Source organism: Stenella coeruleoalba (genome assembly GCF_951394435.1).
Source record: "Stenella coeruleoalba genome assembly, chromosome: 7".
NCBI classification, from domain to species: domain Eukaryota; kingdom Metazoa; phylum Chordata; class Mammalia; order Artiodactyla; family Delphinidae; genus Stenella; species Stenella coeruleoalba.
In genome coordinates this window covers 78,760,407-78,780,396 of record NC_137153.1, presented here as the reverse complement: position 1 = coordinate 78,780,396, position 19,990 = coordinate 78,760,407, and the positions used below count along the sequence as shown (strand labels likewise).

Below are 19,990 nucleotides of genomic sequence, written 5' to 3'. Positions count from 1 at the left end.
TTGGTGTAGAGACCCCAGGGCAATAGAACTTGGTTAGAAAGATACACCTGGAAATTTAAAAGAAAGTCATCCAAGTAATATCCTTGGAGCCAAGCTCGGTGCCTAGCTGCATGTTTGTTGAGAGTGAACCACCAGCCATTGTAAGCGTGGCGCTGCAGACACAAAGAGCTAGAACCCGGGGTCACTCTCTTCAAGAGCTTAGGGTCTATTTGGGGAGACAGCCGCTAAATGCCAAATGAGCTAGGCAGTAGGTGCTTCAGAACAGTGCTTCTCAAGATTAATGTTCATATAAATCTCCTGGGGTTCTTTTAAACAGCAGCATCTGATTCAGTAGATCGGGGGTGGGGCCAGAGAATCTGTACTTCGAACAAGCTTCCACGTGATGCTGATACTGTGAGCACATGGACCTCATTTTGGGAAACAAAGTTAAAGAGGGCCAGGGAAAGAGGAGCCTTCACAGAGAAAGAGGGGATTGAGCTGAGCCCTAAAGAGTAAAGACAATAGAGAGAAGCAGAGGACATACAGAGAGACGAGGGGAGAGGGAGAGGGAGAATGAAAGAGGCAGCCCAGGTAGGAGTGATGTTGTGAACCAGTGTTTGGAGGTAGGAATGTCTCCAACATGCCTAAGGGCTGGTGAGCAGATTAATGGAGAAAAGGGTTGGTGATGGGCCTAGGAGAGGAGGTGGGAAAAGAGAAACCAGATTCGGAACAACTCATGAATTGGGTGAATGGCACAAGCTGGCTCTGCCATCAGACTGAAGGCTATCAGTAGGTTTTGAGGCCTTCGCAACATCTGGACAAAGAATGTATTGACCTGATACAGACAGAATCCATACCAGAAAACCTAGTTATTAACAACTTCGTCCTCAGCCTAGCTAAGGAGGCAGGGTTCCAGTAGTCCCGTAAATGAAAAGGAACAAGGCCTGCTCTGGTGCTTCAGCACTGACCAGCCTTTCCCACTCCCAGGTGACCACAGGGCTTCAATAAATTACTTGCATCTTGGAGTCACAGTGATAGCCAGCCCCATAAATCCACTGCCGGCGCTTCTACATATCTCTTCACTTGAAACACAGAGAAGACAGACAGGAGGGGACGGGAGGAGTAGAGTTCTCTGTAGGGAAATATAATACTGAACTTGGAAATCTAAATTCAGGCCATTTTGATCAAAACACAGGAAGCACGAGTCATTATTCTTACCCAGTCTCTTCCACTAATAGATGGCAGGCAGCTGGCCATGGGGCTCTCGTAGGGAGTCAGGTAGTTTTATTTTTAGCTCAGCACAGAAGGGGAAAAGATCCAACCTGTTTACACCAGAGGGGCTGTGCTTGCAAAGCCCTGGGAACGGCTGCCCTGCACTGGTGGCATTTGCTACCTCTCACACATGTAGGTAAGATGACAGAGGTCTTCACCTGCTCCCGGCCTTACCACTGGAGGGCACATTGTTTCTGTCTGGCGCGGCTGAAAGTTACCTACCGGCATGAAATTTGGCTGCCAAGATGTGCTGTCTAAAACAGTCCTCGTTACTAGTCTGTTGAAAAATCTGAATATGCAAGAATTTCTCTCTTCTATTTTTATGTCCCTTTCGTACGTTTCCAAGTACCCTCCCCAGCTTCATTCCCTTTGGGTATCCTCTACCCTCCTCTTACTGCTTTTCCTCTGTTGTAGAGAAAATAAATCCACAGTATAGGAAACTAGATGTGCTGCTACCTCCAGGTGGAAAAGTTTGGTTTGCAACCTAGGCCCTGCCTTTACCAGCTTTAGGTCTTGGGCTTTGACATTAAAGCTGTGCTTTTCGGTACTTAGGACTCACATGTGGTTCATGGGTCCCCTCTGTCACTGCACCACTGTCAGTACCACTCAGAAGAGGGCATCCTTGGCAAGTCACATCCTTCCCTTGCCCTTCCAGCAGCTGCACTGGATAGTAGTGTTATTTGGGAGAGTACAAAAGAAGCAGCGATGGGCAGCGGAGGTGTGCGCTCCTCAAACTGGTACCTAAAAGTAGTCAGGATGGGCAACTGCCCACCCAATGCAATCAAAGGTCCTCAGAGGGCTTCCAAATGCCTCCCGCAGTGGCCTGCCCTCCAGAGAGCAGACAGGAGAGAATAAGACCCTTTTATGGGAGGCCAACACGTTCCCTGAGAAAGGATAATATGTTAACTATACATACTCATTGCTAGGATAATTTGTCATAGTAGCTAACGTGAGAGATAAGGATTGTGAGGGAATAGGCCATAGGATATGTAAATTTTGTCAGTGAATACAGTTGGTCAACCAGGAAGCAGCATGGAAGCTCTCAGTGTCTGTAAAAAAGTGGCACTGACTCTTTTTGGAAGTGTTGTAAGAAACCTTGCAGAACCCAACTCCTTTCATGCAGGAGACAAATTACTCCCATTTCACTAATAACTGATAGGTAGTTACAAGGTCCTTGTGCCCCACTTAGAGCCTTTTTCATCTCACTTTGCTTAGTCCAATACACTTTGAAGTTAAAAGAGGCTACTTTTATTTATTGCTCCCCTCTTATATCCCTCACTTCCTGCTGCTTCTACTGGTCATTTCTGGATTTGTCTGTCCACCATGGGGCTCGAGCAGGAACCTTAAAGCACTAGACATGAAAGGGAGAGCAAGGGACAGATGATCAAACATTCTCAGGGACAAAGACAGCCAGACATGAAGAGCAGAGGTCTTTGGGGGCAGAGAACGTAGAAGGCAGTGGAGAAATAAATATGCATAGTATAATGGTGAATACATCCATGTTAGAGTAAACAAACTTGGAATTAACAGTCATTTAATTTTAGAATTTGAATGAGCCCCCAGAAACACTGAGGTCTAAAATCCCACCACCTTCTCTCATACCCTTGAACAGCTGGTAAATCGTCCTAAGGTTCACGTTTATATATCTCCCATTTTAAGAAAGTTCTCTCTTATGCTTTCACTGTGTAAACATATATAATGTGATGCACACGTGGTTTTAATTTTACATCTAACATCAAATTTAAAATCCAAAAATAAACTATAGCATATCAAAAGGTCACTTGTAGAATGTTGTTCAAACCCAATCTATGGGGCTTCAGTTACTAAATAAAGACACTCACTTTATCTTGCTTATGCTGATGTCCAGGAGTGTTGTTAAGGTTTATATTTGAACCTTTTAAATTCAGAATGTAAAGACAGGAAAGCTCTGCTTTCTCCAAACTACTTTATCAGCTCAAAATATTAACTATTTATTCAACTCTATTCTCCTCAAATAAAACTAAAAATGTATAGGTAACAAAGATGAAATACCTATAATCCCATGTTTGAAAAAATTCTGCGCTAGGGGATACTTCACAAAGAATTCACGCTTAATAAATATATTTTATAGACTGTGGGCAGATATCTAAAATAAAATAGATTAAATGTCTCTTGCTATTAAAGAATCTCTCAAAAATTATTAATAAATAAATATTTTCTCTGGTTTCCCAGGCATTTTATATATTGCTCTCCATTTTTAGAAAGTTTCAACAGGTATTTTCCTTTCAAAACCAGCTGGTTTATGAAAAAGGAGGAAATCAGCCATGAGAAAGAAGGAAATTCTATCATTTGTGACAACATGGATGGAACTTGGTGGCATTAATAAAGGGAATTATTTGAATCATTCAAATAATTCCATTTTAACTTATTATTGGCATTGCAACTCTGCATTTTTTTAGTAGTTGTTCCAGGAATAATAGTATACATCCTTAACTTTTCACAGTCTACATAAAGTTAATGTTGTATTACTTCACATAATACATAGAAACCTTAAAATCATATAGGTTCCTTTAATTTTGGCAAACTGGGTGCTATAGTTGTTACCTATATTATATTGAAATACATTTTAAAATCACAAGACAATGTTCTGATGTTTTGTTTTAAATAGTCCTATTTGTTTTTAAAAAATTAAATAGAAAAAATATTTTATATTTACCAAGATATTTACCATTTCTAATATTCCTTACTCCTCAAAGATCCACATTTTCTTCTTGTATCATTTCCCTTCAGGCTAAAGGAATTCTTTTAGCGTTTCTTGTACTGAAGTTCTGTTGGCAATGAATTCTCTTAGATTTATTTAATCTGGAAGTGTTTTTATTTTACCTTCCTTACCGGAAAGTCATTTTTTGTTGAATACTGAGTTCTAAATTGCCATATGTTTTCAGAGATGTTCAATAAGTATCAGCCCAGCTAATCCCTTTGGTTTTCATGCCCTGGCCATGTGATTACTTCCGGAATAATTTACTGATTGTTTTCAGTTTTTAAAAAGTGCCCTACCCAATTTCCAAAAGCCAGCACCTGCATCTCTTTGCCTACTCTGCCCACGTGCACAGCAGATGGAGACAGACCAGGTATTACCCCTTCCAGGAGCAGTGCTACCGTACTAGCAGCCTGGGTATACAAACATCACAGCTCAGTCCCTCTGGGGTGGGTGACTTAATGCTGAGGCATCTGCTCTATACCAATGCTTCTCAACCCTCAAGTTGTGAGGTACCAGTTTTTTGTTTGTTTCTGACCAATATTTTTGTAAAATACCATAAAAATCAATGTGTATTTCATGACAATGTCAACTTGCTATAAGCGTTTATAAACATTTGGTCTCAACTTTTGGATTTATCTCACTGTTAACTGGTAACAAGCAGTTCGTGAAGTAGCACCAGGTTGCTCACTGTAGTAACTGGCTTCATAAACACACCCCTTATTGGATTTATTTCCTTCCCTGTCTCACTTCTCCACTTCCCTACTGGCGTGTTTTGGGATCACCTCCCAAATGAACTATTTGCTCTCAAATGCTTGCCTCTGGTCTGCTTCTGGAAGAATCCAGTCTAAGACACAAGGAAATCCAGCTAAAGTATCAAATATAACACTAATTGGAGTGGTTAGTACTGTCAATAAACAAATTAAAATGTTCTCTTCTACTCAATGAAAAAGAAACTCATAAATTTGAGATGTTAAACCACTGACTAGAATCGCTGAAGTTGAAAGAAGAAAGAAACTAAAAACAAACGTGACTCAGACCCATAATTGCATTCCAAAGTGGGGAAAAGATCTGATCTCAGAATTCTGATTATATGCTGCTACCGTCCATCTGGTAAAAGAATGCCATTTTCTTTGTGAGTCATGTGATTTGATGATTTCCTTCATAATGTCATAGTAAGCCATCAAAACAATAACTTTTTTTTTTCCTTTGGCTCGAATAGTAGCTTATAATTGGACATGAAATGTTTCTACATCAGTTAAAATAAACATAGTCCCTTCCTTTTTGTCCTAAGATGACCTTTTTCCTTGTGCTTGACTGTGATCCTTCAGTTGGGAAAAGAATGAGTGTAAGGACCAGAGTGCAAAAATATAATTTGAATTTGAGTTTTTAAAGGTAGAGTGCCCAAGACAAGTTATTGGTATAGAAAATACCTTTTTATTAGTGGTGTGTATTATATAGGGAAACTCAGCAAGCTTTTAGCATCATGTAATAGAAAGTATATGACTTTTGAGTTTCAATCGTGACTGCTCTGGCTTGAATTCTAATCTTGCCAGTCACCACGTATGTGATGTGTGTAAGTTTCTGTAATGGATCTAGTGACTATATCTCTCTCTTAGGAATATTGAAATTTAAATAATATAATGATGTATTTGAAAATATCTGGCTCAATTGAAGAGATAAAGGAATCAAAGATTACTTCAATGCATAGTTCTCTGATTTTTATAAGTGGGAAAAAAAGCATGTGAAACAAAAAGTATCACGTGATATTGGGGGTTAAGGAGTATTCCAGTAAAGGTAATAATTGTCTAGTGTTGTTTATCACTGTTCTACCAGATAAAATTTGCCAGCCCCAATTCCCCCTTCTCTGTCAACCAGAAGGGAGCTAGCTTAAATGGAGTACAGTGCATTGAACAGGAGCCTCCGTGGCTTTTTTTGGTTGTGCTCTGTGGAATGAAATGGGGCTCGAAAAAAAGAAAATCAAAGTACTGGCTGCATATGAGGCCACAAGGACACTCAATGTAACCACATCATAAATCATCAAAGAGAAATGCCAGGGAAGATCTATGCTTCTAGGACAGCTCGCTTCATTTAATATATCTGATGCTGCCGTAATAGCGACTCTTTAGTTCCCCCTTCCCTCTGTTCAGTGGTAGTTGTCCTTCTGCTTGACCATGCATCCCTCGGAGAGTCGTCTCCTGACTAGGAGATGCGTACAACCGTCCGTGAGTTATGGGTTCTTAGCCTGGAAAGCCTTGTTTCAGTTCAGTAGTGTTCAAAGCGGAAGTGAAGATCAACCAAAAGCACAGAAGGATAAAAAGGACCCTTGGAAAAGCTGGTTGAATAAAAGAGTGGTTGCTTGATAAGAATTCCTTCACTTTCTGCTGTGTTTCTTTAATAAGGAACAAAGAATGAAAGAACTAGTTCTGGAGAATAATTAAAAGAATAAGACAATAGTGATATAAATAGTCACGAGGATGCCAATTTAAGAGCCCAAATGTGGTATGTCACCGTCTTTTACAACCATAAATGGGTCAGGATGAAATCTTCATAGTGTAGTTTGAAGCCAGTGAGTTAAAACGATCAAATATATTTTCACCTGAAATCAGAGTTCTAAAACAATATACAACCTACAAAATTCCTTAGGATTTGACGAATCCATTAGGACTACTCACAGCCATGAAGCCGTACCAAAAGTTTAAAAGCTTTAGTCCTTCTCGAGTTGGTAGCTACATCTCCCACTAGAGATCTATTCATGCACAAAAGAGATTAATAAATTTAGCTGAGAATTTGAGAGCAAAAAATTGATCAAAATACAAAGGCTCCACCCAAAAGAAAATTATGAGTAAAAATAGAATAAGTAGCATTAGTATTCTGATTTTACTTCACGCACTACTCATGAGTCCTTCATAAAGAAACATTCCAATAACACAAGGAAACATTCCGATAACACAAGGGATCCAACGTAAGCCTACAAAAGGAAAAAAATTAAAAGCTGAGAACAGAAAGCATTACAAGAGGGTAACGGAAGCAGCCAGGGTAGCTGGTTAGAAGCAGCAGGTATAATAAATATATTTCTTGATGAGGTGCACAGTCAAACCGTTTTCTTGATTTGTAGCTACAAAAGCAAGGTAGATTTACTTATTCTCATTCAAAGCATTCACTTTATCTTCCAAAGGACCAAGACAGCAACAGCAGAAAGCAAAACAATGCTCTGAGGATGAAGCATTCAAGTTCCCTTTAAAATTCATACAGCAGCTCCTGAAATTTTTACTATTTAAGTGATTCCATCAAAATTCTCTTTTCCTGTCTGGTTGAGTTCATTTAAATTGATCGCCAGTGGAGTTAATCATCACAAGTCGGAACTTACACTCTGACTGTAACATGATTTAATGCTTACTCTTGACCTCCTCTCTTCTCCTTTTAAAGGACACACCTGGCCCCATAGTTGGAAAGCCCGTGAGGATTCCTTCTGTCTCTTGAGGAGGAAGCAGAGCAACGAGCCTTGTTACCGGTGGCTTGCAGCCAGTCTCTTCCGGCCTGCTGTAGTATACTGGGGGACCAAAGTCAACAAAACTAGAAAGCCCCAGTTGGGTGGCAGATGTGAAGGTTAGCCCTTTTAGCCTTTGCACGCCACTAAAATCTCTTCAGACATTCAATCGCAGGCATTACCTTCACGCCACAAGTTTGCATTTGCTTTTCGGAGCTGACAGTGCGTCCATTCCAACTCCACGTAGAATCTCCTATCTTATAGGCTACATTTTTTAGCATAGCCTAGATTACTGACATTTACCTAGAGGTAAGACTTTAGGGAAACTCAGTTCATGGTAGGACACAAAGCCCACGCCTGAGTGGTCTGCTGTTTAATTCAAAGTCCCCAGTTAGTACCGAAGCCTCGGTTCCGTTCTCACTGAGATCTGCGAAGGAGTTGACTATTCCCTGTAACAGTCATGGGAACATAAAGCCAGCAACACACAGACCTTCCCTCCAGCTTCTTTGGTCGCATACTGCTTATAATTCAGGGAAGCTGGCCGCGTGCAGCATACTAGCCCGGAGAGGCAACTTCCAACAGATAGAAGATCTGGTTCAGCACTTTAGTATTTTTCACCTCACACTTAGACTAAGTTTAGCAGGAACCTCCCTGCTGAGTATTCAGAAGAAAAGATAGAGGTGAAAGCCCAGTACTCCCAGCACTAATCATTTGTTCATGTACCTCCACCCAAAGTGCTAAGCCAGACAACTATGATGATTAAAAGAAAGATACACCAGTCTCCACGCATACAGGGACTAAATGATTGAGGAGGTTACAACAGGGACAACAAACCATCCAACCTAGGGAAAAAAAAAAAAGACAACATAAGACTATGGCCTCAGAGGATTAGCAGAGAGGAAGACTGATGTCTCTGAAACTAGTCAAGAAAACTTGGGGAAGTCCAAAGAGTTTGCATAGATCTGGTCCAAGTTCTGGTTAGGCCATGTCTTGGCTATGTCATTTTTAATAAATTGTTTAACCTCTCTAAGACTAAGTTTCTGATTCTGTAAAATGGGGGTGATAATACCTACTGCAGTGTGCATAGAGGAATAAAATGATGATGCATAAATGTTAGCTAGAATGACATAAATGTTACCAGAGCAGGGATAATGAAGACCTAAACAGAAGCCACGTGTTAATCTAATGGGGTCAGAGGTAACGACACTGAGTGATGACCTTAAAAATGGTATAATGAGGCCTATTAAGAGTGAGCCTTAGATATTCAGCCAAAGAGTTTGGGTTTGGAGTATGGAATAACCAAGATTCACAATCATGTGGAAAATATAAAAGAAGAAATGTTTTTTATGGTTAGGTTGGAGGTGATGAATAACGGTACCTTTTATGATACTTACTATGTCCCAGGCAGTTTTAAGTGCATTAAGCATTATCTCAGTTAATACTACAGAGGAAGAGCAGGGAATGGCTGGCTCAGGGAAAGCTGAGAGGCAAAGGGAGGAATCTAGTGGTGAGGGGATAAGAAGCTTGAGAATCACAGTGGCTATACAGAGAGAAATGGAGAAATGTGGTAGACACTGGGAATGGGGACAAGAGAGCAAAGGGTCACAGTGGTTGACACCAGAAGGCTACAGAATATGATTCCTCAATTAAGATGAAGAGTCATGGAAAGCAGTTCGTAAGAGAACATTCTACTGACAATTCCCTTTTCTTGTCAACCTTGATTCAGTTCTTCAGCCCCCTCTACTCCTTAGCTTTTCACACATTTTGTGTGACTGTTGGAAGGAATCCAGTTGAATCTTTTACATTTTTTTGACCATGTGCACATGCTTCAAGGCCCTCTGCTACATTTTCGGTTGTTGATTTCCTCCACTTACCCAGAAATTGATATAGTTGCTCTTTTGATTTTTCAATTTGCACCATATCTTCAGGTACTAATTCCACAAAGTACATGAGAAAACAAAGTACATGAGAAAACTCCAAAGAGGCAAAAAAAGAATTCACGTGTGACTTATTGAGAAAACCATTAAACTAAGTCATTCTCAACTTCCCAGAAGGAGAAATAATGAGAAATAGATACTACAGTATAGAAAGAGTGGGAAAAGAATGATACTACAGATACTACAGTAGAGAAAGAGTGGGAAAAAAATGTTTCTGAGCTGAGAGACATTCCGGGCTTCTCATTCCACAGTAATTCTTTTACAGAAAAGTCATCAAGTGCTGAAAATAGAGGTTTGTTCATAGATATGTGACAGACCCTTCCTAAGTGACAAGATGGGTCATAATTTTAATGAATATTGTGACACACCCATCAATTATCCTTGAATATGAATGTGACCGTGTGAGTGTGCAAAAGCTGGAGAGTGGGTAATTTCAGTCAGCATATTCCTGCACATCTGTCAACAGCTGTCAGGAATCTAAATGACCCATACTAGATAACATTAATTTTGTGTCTATAAAGAATCTCACCTGCACGTTCAAAACACCTTGGGCTTAGAACCATATGGAGAAAATTACAGAGCAGCCCACAGTAAAATACTGCATTGAAGTACAGTAATGGGGAAGCGGGGGGGACAACTTGGAATTCAGAGCTAAAGAAGTTAAGACTATCAACGGAAGCTTGTGTTGTCGTGGAAACCTAATGCAACTGAGAAGCCAGGGAAGCCATCACTTAGCTATATCACACTGAAAGGTACAGATGCTCTTCAGAACAACTGGAATTGACTGGACAGATGACTCCAAGAAACCAGTAACTGAGTTAGGGATGGGTCTAAAAATTACAAATAAAGGATTGGCATAATGAAGGTAAGGAACAGAGAACTCAGGTGGTCCCAAGTAGAAAAAAGAAAATCCCTTCAGGCACAGGTAGAGTTGTATAGGAAAAGAAGAGATGAGAAAAAAGTAATTAGGATTAGTTGGATGTTCTAATAAAATTAAGGATAACCATTTAGGTTATATAATAAAGGAGGAAAATTGAAAAACAAGTAAAGAACACGCTTTCATTACAGGATTAATCACGTTATAATGTATTAATTGCTAATATATTGACTTTCTATAGACTATGAGCTTCTTTATAAAGAGTCCGGCTGTGTTTTTCATTACCCCTCCAGCCCCCCACTCTTAGTAGGCCCAGCACGGTGTAGGCACTCAACCAATGTTTGTCAAATGGTAATAATGCTACTATTTATTTAAAAGTGGACTGTGGTACAATTACTGTAAAAGTTGTATTCATTTGCTATGGCTGCCATAACAGAATGGCATAGACTAGTTGGCTTTGACAACAGAAACTTATTTTCTTACAGTTCTGAAAGCTTGAAGTCCAAGATCAAGGTGTTAACAGATTTGGCTTCTTCTGGGGTCTCTCTCCTTGGCTTATAGATGGCTGTCTTCTCTCTGTGTCCTCATGGCCCTTTTTCTGTGCAAGTATCCTTGGTGTATCTTCCTCTTCTTATAAGGACACTAGTCTTGTTGGATTAAGGTCCCACCATAAGGGTCCCATTTGAACTTAATCACCTCTTTTAATACCTTATCTCCAGTGTAACGTGGTTACACTCTGAGGTACTGGGGGTTGGGACTTTAATATATGAATTTTAGGTTGAATTCAGTCCATAACACAGTACAGGTGACTCAAAAAACATGAGTTTGAACTACTCGGGTCCACTTACACACAGATGTTTTTCAATAAGTACTACATAACTACACAATTAGAGGCTGGTTGAATCCACGGATGCAGAATCACAAATACAGTAATTGAACATCATGGATTTTGGTATTCAGGGCAGGTCTGGAACCAATCCCTTGTGGATATTACAAGATGACTGTATATAGCTTATTTTGTTCAATCAGCACCACAATCTTAGTATTGCTATTTTGCAGAAGAGGCAATTTGAATCTCGGAAAGATTAAGTAACTGGTCAGTGGTCACACAGCTAGCAAAGAGCCAAATGAGGATTTAAACATAGGTTTACTGATCTCAAAGCCCTCATTCTTTAAAATGTACTCCAACAGAAGAATAAAATGGAAGTTAAGGGTGAACTGCAAAAGATAAACTGATAGGTGTAGTACTATCATCATCATTAGACTTAGAATATAAAGGTAACCTAAAGATACTGTGGGACTCTTTCATCTCACAGATGAGGAGACTGAGCTTCAGGAAGGGAAGTTCTGTCCCTAAAGATTCATTTTGTGTCTAAAATTTCCAGTTCTGTTTCCTAAGAATTGCTCCCTCAGTCAACATCAGGTAAATTCTTCCAGTCTCCAGGTGAAAGACTAGAGACAGGGCTTCTGAGAAAAGAAACAAAGAACACATTGAAGCCAGCCTCATGCAGTGCAAAGCATGGCATGGAAATCTGTACAAAGACGGGACTATTTTTTACCTCTAGGAACCTATGTTTTCATGGTGCTAAAAACATGCTTTGTTGTGGCTTTTTTTTTTTTTTTTTTTTTGCGGTACGTGGGCCTCTCACTGCTGTGGCCTCTCCCACTGCAGAGCACAGGCTCCGGGCGCACAGGCTCAGCGACCATGGCTCGCTCCGTGGCATGTGAGATCTTCGCAGACCGGGGAACGAACCCGTGTCCCCTGCATCGGCAGGCGGACTCTCAACCACTGTGCCACCAGGGAAACCCAGCTTTGTTGTGTTTTTTGCTTGCTTTGAAAGTTTTTAAAACCAAAGCTGCTCTTTTTCTTTTAAACTCTGCTAATTTCTTCTTGTTCATTTAAATATAATGTCTCTAGAATTAAGTGGCAAAATTGCCCTGTGTTTTCCTGAAAAGAAAAAAAAAAAAGGAAATGACTTTAAAAATTCCAATCAGTCCACTTGATTCTCCTACTAAGGAAGTGGTGATTTATTTTTCCATTGGTAGAGATTTAGGAGGCCCCCAGAAAATCAGCCACTCTTCAGGCCTCTCCCATTTGATGAGGACTCATGAGGGCCTCGTTTATAAACTGATGCAGAGAGAAAAGGTGTTAGCTGACAAATTGTATTTCAGCCTCTGACTGTTGCTTGCTCTCCATTACCTTTGTAAATTTTCAACTATAACAATCCCATTTGTGGAATCCTCCTCATGAGGGACAAAGGGTCTTTAAGAAGAAAATTTATCCTGCAGGCTTATAGGCGCCTGAAATGAACAGATTGATTGGGAGGTCCACCATATTGGGCTATGTGGAGCCCCAGAGTCCTCTGCATGGCTCTTGGCTCAATCAGCATATCTTATCAATTAACAGGGTATGTTCCAGGGAGTTTTGTGCTGCTTGTTGGGGCTCTTTACTTTCTGTAGCCCCACTATTCCTCCCTTCCTCGACCCACTAGACTCTCTCATGAGATCTAGAGTTTGCTTCCTGAAGCAGAATTGGGAAGGACCCAAGAATTTTCCTCAAATTAATGGCTCTACAGCTAAATGGAACTGATCTAACAGAACTCTTTGGGGATGGATATGCCCCCTCTCCCAGCAAGAGAGTTTGAAGAATTGGTAAACTCTAGACATTCCTAAAAAATGATCTTGCTGCCTTGTAATTCATAGCACACAGCACTCAATGAAATGAGATGAGGCCCTGTTATAAGGCACCTAGCCATGGAGGGGATTATGTTAGAGACAAGGCCATACAAGGCAACACTTGCAGCACTTGGAGAATCATGATTTGGGAAGGATGGAAGCAAGAGGGAGGTGCCCAAAGGGAAGCAGGGAAGCTCTCAAGGTAATTCTGTAAACTCCAACATTTACTGAGCACCAGCTCTGTTCCAGACAGTGTGCTGCAATCTGGGCTTAGTGCTAACATAAGTAATGCACAGTCCCGTCCTGGGAAGTGGTCAGGGCTGAAATCAAACTTTTTTTTCCTGTTTTTTCTTCAGATGAAATTTCAATCATGAATACAGTGGCATATATTATAAATTCAGAAAATCCATAGCAAATCTTTGACATAACTAGCGCAATCGTGAGAATATGCTTTTCTCCCTAGTTACAACTCTCCTTCATAGTCTTTCAAATGATATTGGTCACCTTAGATGTTTAAAAAGGGACCTTTGAATTCCCAACAAATGATTCCATTCTCAATTAATGAGTTACATGAGAAATATATATATAGTCAAGTGTTTCTACATATTGTATAGAAGCCAAAGTTTTTTTAGATCACAATTTAAGAGTTCAGATCTTACGGTTAAGGAATTGAGAGTGGAAACTAGGCAATTTTTGACCATCCCCATTTTGTAAGAGAAAGGGCGGACTGTGCGCACCTCCAGAGGGAAGCGCTTCAGCACAGAGAGCTTCTTCCTTTCCTCTCCGTAGGTTCATCCCTGGCTTCAGAAGAGCTCAACCCCTGCCTATGACAAACAAGAGCTTGAGCAATTAAATAATTACTATGTCTGCAAGCTCTACAGAGAAAAGGCAAAATGCTAGGCATTGACAGACACCAAATTAGAATAAAAACTACTTTCACCGAAATTATAAGGTGCATCCTGTTTCTTGTCAACCCGCCCCAGCTAAGAGAAGAGACTGTAAGTAATCTAAGAGAAAAAGCAAAATGAATGACACTCACGGTGGCCAGGCCAAAACAGGGTGTCTTGAGAACAAACAAAGAAGCCACTTCGTGGAGAAATTAAAGCTCCTCTTCACAGCCTCTAAAGAGGAACTGTGAATGTTTTCTTCTCTTACTGACACACTTGTTCTCTTCTCAAGAGTTCATTTCAATCCTTACAGCTACTGTCATTCTTTTTGTTCTTTGCCAAGACAGCTGGATAGTTTAAAAGTCATTTCAGACTGAAGTTAAAGATCTGTCTTATCCCAAGTTTTGCTTCACTTGTCTAGTGTCATATTTTCTCTTTAGAAAGGATTAAGTGGTGAACATAAGAAAGTGAATTCGAATTATTATAGTTATTCTTTTAATTTTAAATGAATATCAACTTTAAAAGACTAGACTGGCATTGGACCAGTCTAGTGTAAAAACTGGACCACTGGCATTAGAGTCATCTGGGGATTATTATTTTATATAATAGCTTTATCAAGAAGCAATTCATATACCATACATTTCACCTGCTTAAAGTGTGCAATTCAGTGATTCTTACCACATTCACAGAGTTACACAACCATCAACACAATCAATTTTAGGAGATTTTCGGCATTCCCCAATTAAACCCCACACCCATTAGGAGTCGCTCTCCATTTCCCTCCAACCTCCTCGGCTCTAGGCAACAACTAATCTATTTTCTGTCTCTATGGATTTGCTTATTTGGGGGCATTTTGTATAAATGGAATCATAAAATATGTGGTCTTTTGTGACAGTTCTTTCACTTATCATAATGTTTTCAAAGTTCATCTTTGTTGTAGCATGTATCAGTACTGCATTTCTTTTTACTACTGAACCCCAGTCCATATTTTAAAAAATCCATTTATCAGTTGACAGACATTTGGGTTGTATCCACTTTGGGACTATTATAAGTAATGCTGCCATAAACATTTGTGTACAATATTTTTTATAGACATGTGTTTTCAATTCTATTGGGTACATATCTAGGAATGGAATCGCGGGCTCATCTGGTAACTCTTTGTTAACCCTTGAGGAAGCGGCTGCACCATTTTCCATTCCCACCAGCAGGATGTGAAGATTCTAATACCTACACATCCTTGCCAACACTTGTTATTATTGTTTTTTTTTAATACAGCCAGCTTAGTGGGTGTGAAGTGGTAGCTCACTATGGTTTTGATTTGTACTTCCCTGACATTTGGGATTAGTATTAAAATGCGTATTCCTGGGCTACGACCTGACCCTGAATTAGAATCAATGAGTATGCATTTTACTGAGACTCATATATCAATTATTTATTCCTGCATAACAAATATTTATTCTCTCTCATAGTTCTTATGGGTCAGATATTTAGAGGAAGCTTAGTTGAGTATTTCTGGTTTGGTATCTCATACCATTCTGTTAGATATCAGCCAGGGCTGCAGAATTTGAAGGTTTGACTTGGACTGGAAGATCCTCTTCCGGGGTCTGCTTTGAGGGCATGCAATTTATGCAGTCACACAAGACACCATGCTCAGAAGGGTTCTGCACACTTGATTTAATGCACTGCTGTTGCCATCTTGATTGTCTCATATAACTTGTCATCTTTGAACTTCTGCTTTGTAAGTAAAGTCCAATGAGACAAGGGAGCATGTGTGAACAGAGGAGATCTGTGCAACATGTGTGTCTGTGTTCCTTGGGGCTCCATTTGCATTTGATGATTATAATACATATCAATATAGAACTCTGGTGGACCTGTCATGTGTGAGAGTTCAGTGGGACTCAAAGTCAGTACAAGATAGGCATGTTATATTTATGACTGTGTAAATTGAGGTTCTGACAGTCCAAGAGGCCACACTTTCTGTTAGAACCAGAACTTGCTATGAACACAGCAAAGACTGCTTTTGGCCCTGGAGGTGAAGAAGGGAAAGAGAGGAGGAATAAAGCTGTTGAGATGGCCAAAGCCACAGAGTGCACGATGGGCCCCCTCCCTGTCCCCTTCAAATTTCTAGGAAAGCTACCAAACTCACTAGATGCTTTGCAAGAGTGAGTCTTTTCTTGTGAAAATCTGTAAAAGGTTTTAGTTTGGAGTATGGGTGGATATGGGAGAAGAGAGAGATAGCACAAGTGGGCACAGACATAAGGGATAGAGGTGACCAGGAAGAGTTTTAGCTTTTAGGACTAACTGAAATCATGAAGACGACTTTGGACTGTCACTGGCCATGGAATAGGGGGATCTGAGTTTGAGTCAACTTTGAGGTCTTCAAGGGTCATGGAAACCTCAGTTTACCCCTGAGTTTTATTTATAAATTCTGTACACTGGACATAATGCATAGCTTCTTGATTCCAAACGAGTAATGCCTACTTATCATTTATCTCCTATATTTAGACATCTTGTGATGACAGATGTTTGAGGCATATATCATTGCATCTTTAAGAGGCATGTAGAAATGATGCTCACTTTCTAGATAGGAAGAACAAGAATATCCCATACTCTGAAGTAAGTGTGTCACATTGCTTGGGTGTTCCCAAGATCTCAAGTTTTGCCTGCTGTTCGGGGCAAATTTGGGCAAGAGATCACAATGCTGAGCCTAAGTGAAATCCACTGATCCCCCAACCCTAGTGTTAGCTAAACCTGAGGGACGGGGAAAGGAGGAAGACCTTGCTGAGGCTGTGGGAGAGCTGCTGGGGACTTAACAACATGAAACATTGGTATTTGAGGAACATGAGGCAAAAGGAAAGAGGGAATGCAATGCTCTGGTCTCTAGGTACAATTGCTGCTGAGTCTTGGCATGGCTTGCCCTGTAGCCCACTGTCATTCACTAATTGGCAGAATTTCCTCCTTGTTATGCTGGCTCCATTGAAAACCCACTGCAGGAGCAAACCTGCTTGTCAAAGCACTGGCTCCAGCGATGCTGTGGCTCTTCAACCTGCATGGCCTTCATGCCTCAAAAACGCTGGGTACAGCAGGACGCTGTACACAACCAGGCCAGCAAGCACCAGACTCAATGAGACAAAGGATCTCGCCTCTGCTCAGTTGAGCCTCACTGACAAGCCCCTGCTTTGCTGTTTCAAATGACCAGCAGAAAGGCGACCGACCACAGCTCTGAATCAGAAGCTTTTCTTCTTGTACACGAATTGCAAGAGCAAATTGCTTAGGAAGAAAACTGTTCTTGCAATTTATTTTATATTTCAGAATCAGTGGATTATTTGTTAGTGAGGAATATTTATTGTTAGTTTAACCTGTATTACATTAAGGTGGCTATACATTTGGCCTTATACCTATTTTTAATGTAATTGCACATGTGCTTTGACCTGCAATCCCATATAACTCAACCTGCACTTTGGCTTCTAGACTCATCTACCCAATTGTTTACTCAACCCTTCAGTTTGGAGGCTTAAAGGGCATTTCAAACTAAACACATCTAAAACCAAACTCTTAATTTCCTGTACACTCCTGTCCCACCCATCCGGCCAAACCTGTCTTCATCTCATTAAATGTTACCTCCATTCATTCTGTCGCTTGGGCCAACACTTGTGATCAACCCTTGTACTCTGCCCTTGACCAATCTTTGTCTAGAAGGATCCCTGTCAATATGGTCACATACCTCGCTCCTTCAGGTCACCCATGTGTCATAGGAGTATTTTTTCGATCCATCTCCTAAAACAAAGGAAATAAAAGCAAAAATAAACAAATGGGAACTAATTAAACTTAAAAGCTTGCACAGCAAAGGAAACCATTGACAAAATGAAAAAACAGCCTACTGAATGGAAGAAAATATTTGCAAATGATATGACCAATATGGGGTTGATATCCAACATATATAAAGAGCTCATACAACTCAACATCACAAAAACAAACAATCTGATTAAAAAATGGGTAGAAGACCTGAAGAGACATTTTTCCAAAGAGGAAATGCAGATGCAACAAGCACATGAAAAGGTGCTCAACATCACTAATTATCAGGGAAATGCAAATCAAAACCACAATGAGATATCACCTGACACCTGTCAGAATGACCATCATCAAAAAGAACACAAATAACAAATGTTGGGGAGGACACGGAGAAAAGGGAACCCTTGTACACTGTTGGTAGGAATGTAAATTGGTGCAACCACTATGGAAAACAGTATGGAGGTTTCTCAAAGAACTGAAAATATAACTGCCATATGACCCAGTAATTCCACTCCTAGGTAAAAAACACTAATTTGGAAAGATACTTGCACCCCAATGTTCATAGCAGCTATATATAGATATATAGATATATAGATATATACACACACACACACACACACACACACACACACACACACATATGTATCATTCCAAAACTTGTTTTTTCACTATTAGGTTTTTAAGATTCATCCATCTTGTTACATAACATTCCATTGTATGAATATGACCTAATTCCACTATCTTATAAACAGGCACTTGGGATGGTTCCAATTTATCCTTTTACAGACCATGCTGCAATGAACACTCTTTTATTTCTATCACAGTGCACACCTGGAAGAGAGCTTCTCTGAGGGGATATACCTAGGAGTGGAATTGCTGGGTTGCAGGTCATGTAAACATTTATTTTATAAGATAATGACAAATTGTTTTGGGAAGAGTTCTTGCTAATTTGCATTCCCACCAGCAGTATATAAAGTGTATGTTGATCCATATTCCTGCCAACACTTGGTATTTCAGACTTCTTTTTGAAAATTAATAGGTGGAAAATAATATTTGACTGGGGTCTCAGCTCACATTTTCCTAGTTGCTAATGAGACTGGACAACTTCTCAAATGTTTGTTGGCCATTTAGGTTTCTTCTTCTAGGAAATACCTATTCATGTCATTTATCTATTTAGCTGTTTTTCTTTTTTCTTTTTTTTTTAAATGCATAGATCTTCCTTATATACTTGTTATATTCATTGCAAATATCTTCTCACCTTTTTTTTTGGAGGGGTGGTTATTTTTTTCACTTTTTTTATTGTACTGCTTGAAAGACAGAAGTTTTTAATTTTAATATAGGCAAGCTTATTAATCTTTTCTTTGATGTTTAGTGCTTTTTTATTTAAGAAACTTTTTCCTTATTCCACTATCAAAAAGATATTCTTCTATCATTTCTTCTAAATGCTCTAAAGATTTGCCTTTTACGTATAAGCCTTTAATCTTTGTAGATGGCATGAGGTAGGGACACAATTTTATTTTTTCCCACATAGATAATGGTCTCAGCAACATTATCAAATAGTAACTCTGTAATATATCATGTATTGATAAGTGTGTGTTATCTGTTTCTAGGCTTTTTCTTCTGTTTATAACAGAGGCCGTACCAATACCACACTGTCACAATTAGTAAAGCTTTATAATAAATATTGATATGGGTGGGGCAAATCCTACTACCCCATTGTCTATTCTTAGCTTTTTGTTCTTTGATATACATTATGGATATACATTATTTCAAGTGTCTCTAAAAATTCTATTGTGGTTGTTTTTTTGTTTATTCTTTACTAGAATGCATTGAATCTATAGATACTATTGGGAAGGATTAAAATCTTTATGATATTGGATCTTCCAATCTGTATACCTGATAAATTTCACAATTTAAGTATTCTTTAATGTCTCTTCATAAAGTTTTATAATATCTCCAAAGAGGTTCTGCATAATTTTTGTTAGATTTATTTCCAAGGATCTTATATTTTTTATTTCTATTTTAAATGTCATGCAGTTTTAAAAACAACAAAGTTAGCTAGTACTTAAAAATGCAATTAATGTTTGTATATTGATCTTACATATGCTCATTTTGCTTTATTCTCTTATTTATTCTAATAAATAACATAAATCAACAACCTTCAAGTAATGAACATTTTATTACTCTCTTGGTAATTTTCATGCCTTTAGTTTTTTTTCTTCTTGTCTTATGGAACTGACAAGGGTCTTCACTAAATGTTGAATGTATGCAGTAAAGTGAGTATCCATATCTTGATCTTAATTTTAAAGACAAGTACCTTCAGTATTTCTCCATTAAGAATGA

The 19,990-nt window shown here is 39.4% G+C and overlaps 1 long non-coding RNA gene across 2 annotated transcripts in view; it reads right to left on the bottom strand.

The window, feature by feature from the left end:
- The window catches only part of LOC307188971, a 363,612-nt gene that overhangs the window by 81,277 nt on the left and 262,345 nt on the right, over positions 1-19,990 (bottom strand). For both annotated transcript variants that reach the window (XR_013829086.1, XR_013829087.1), the window contains exon 4: positions 17,580-17,632. This is a non-coding gene — a long non-coding RNA (uncharacterized lncRNA). The remainder of the gene's footprint in view (positions 1-17,579; positions 17,633-19,990) is intronic.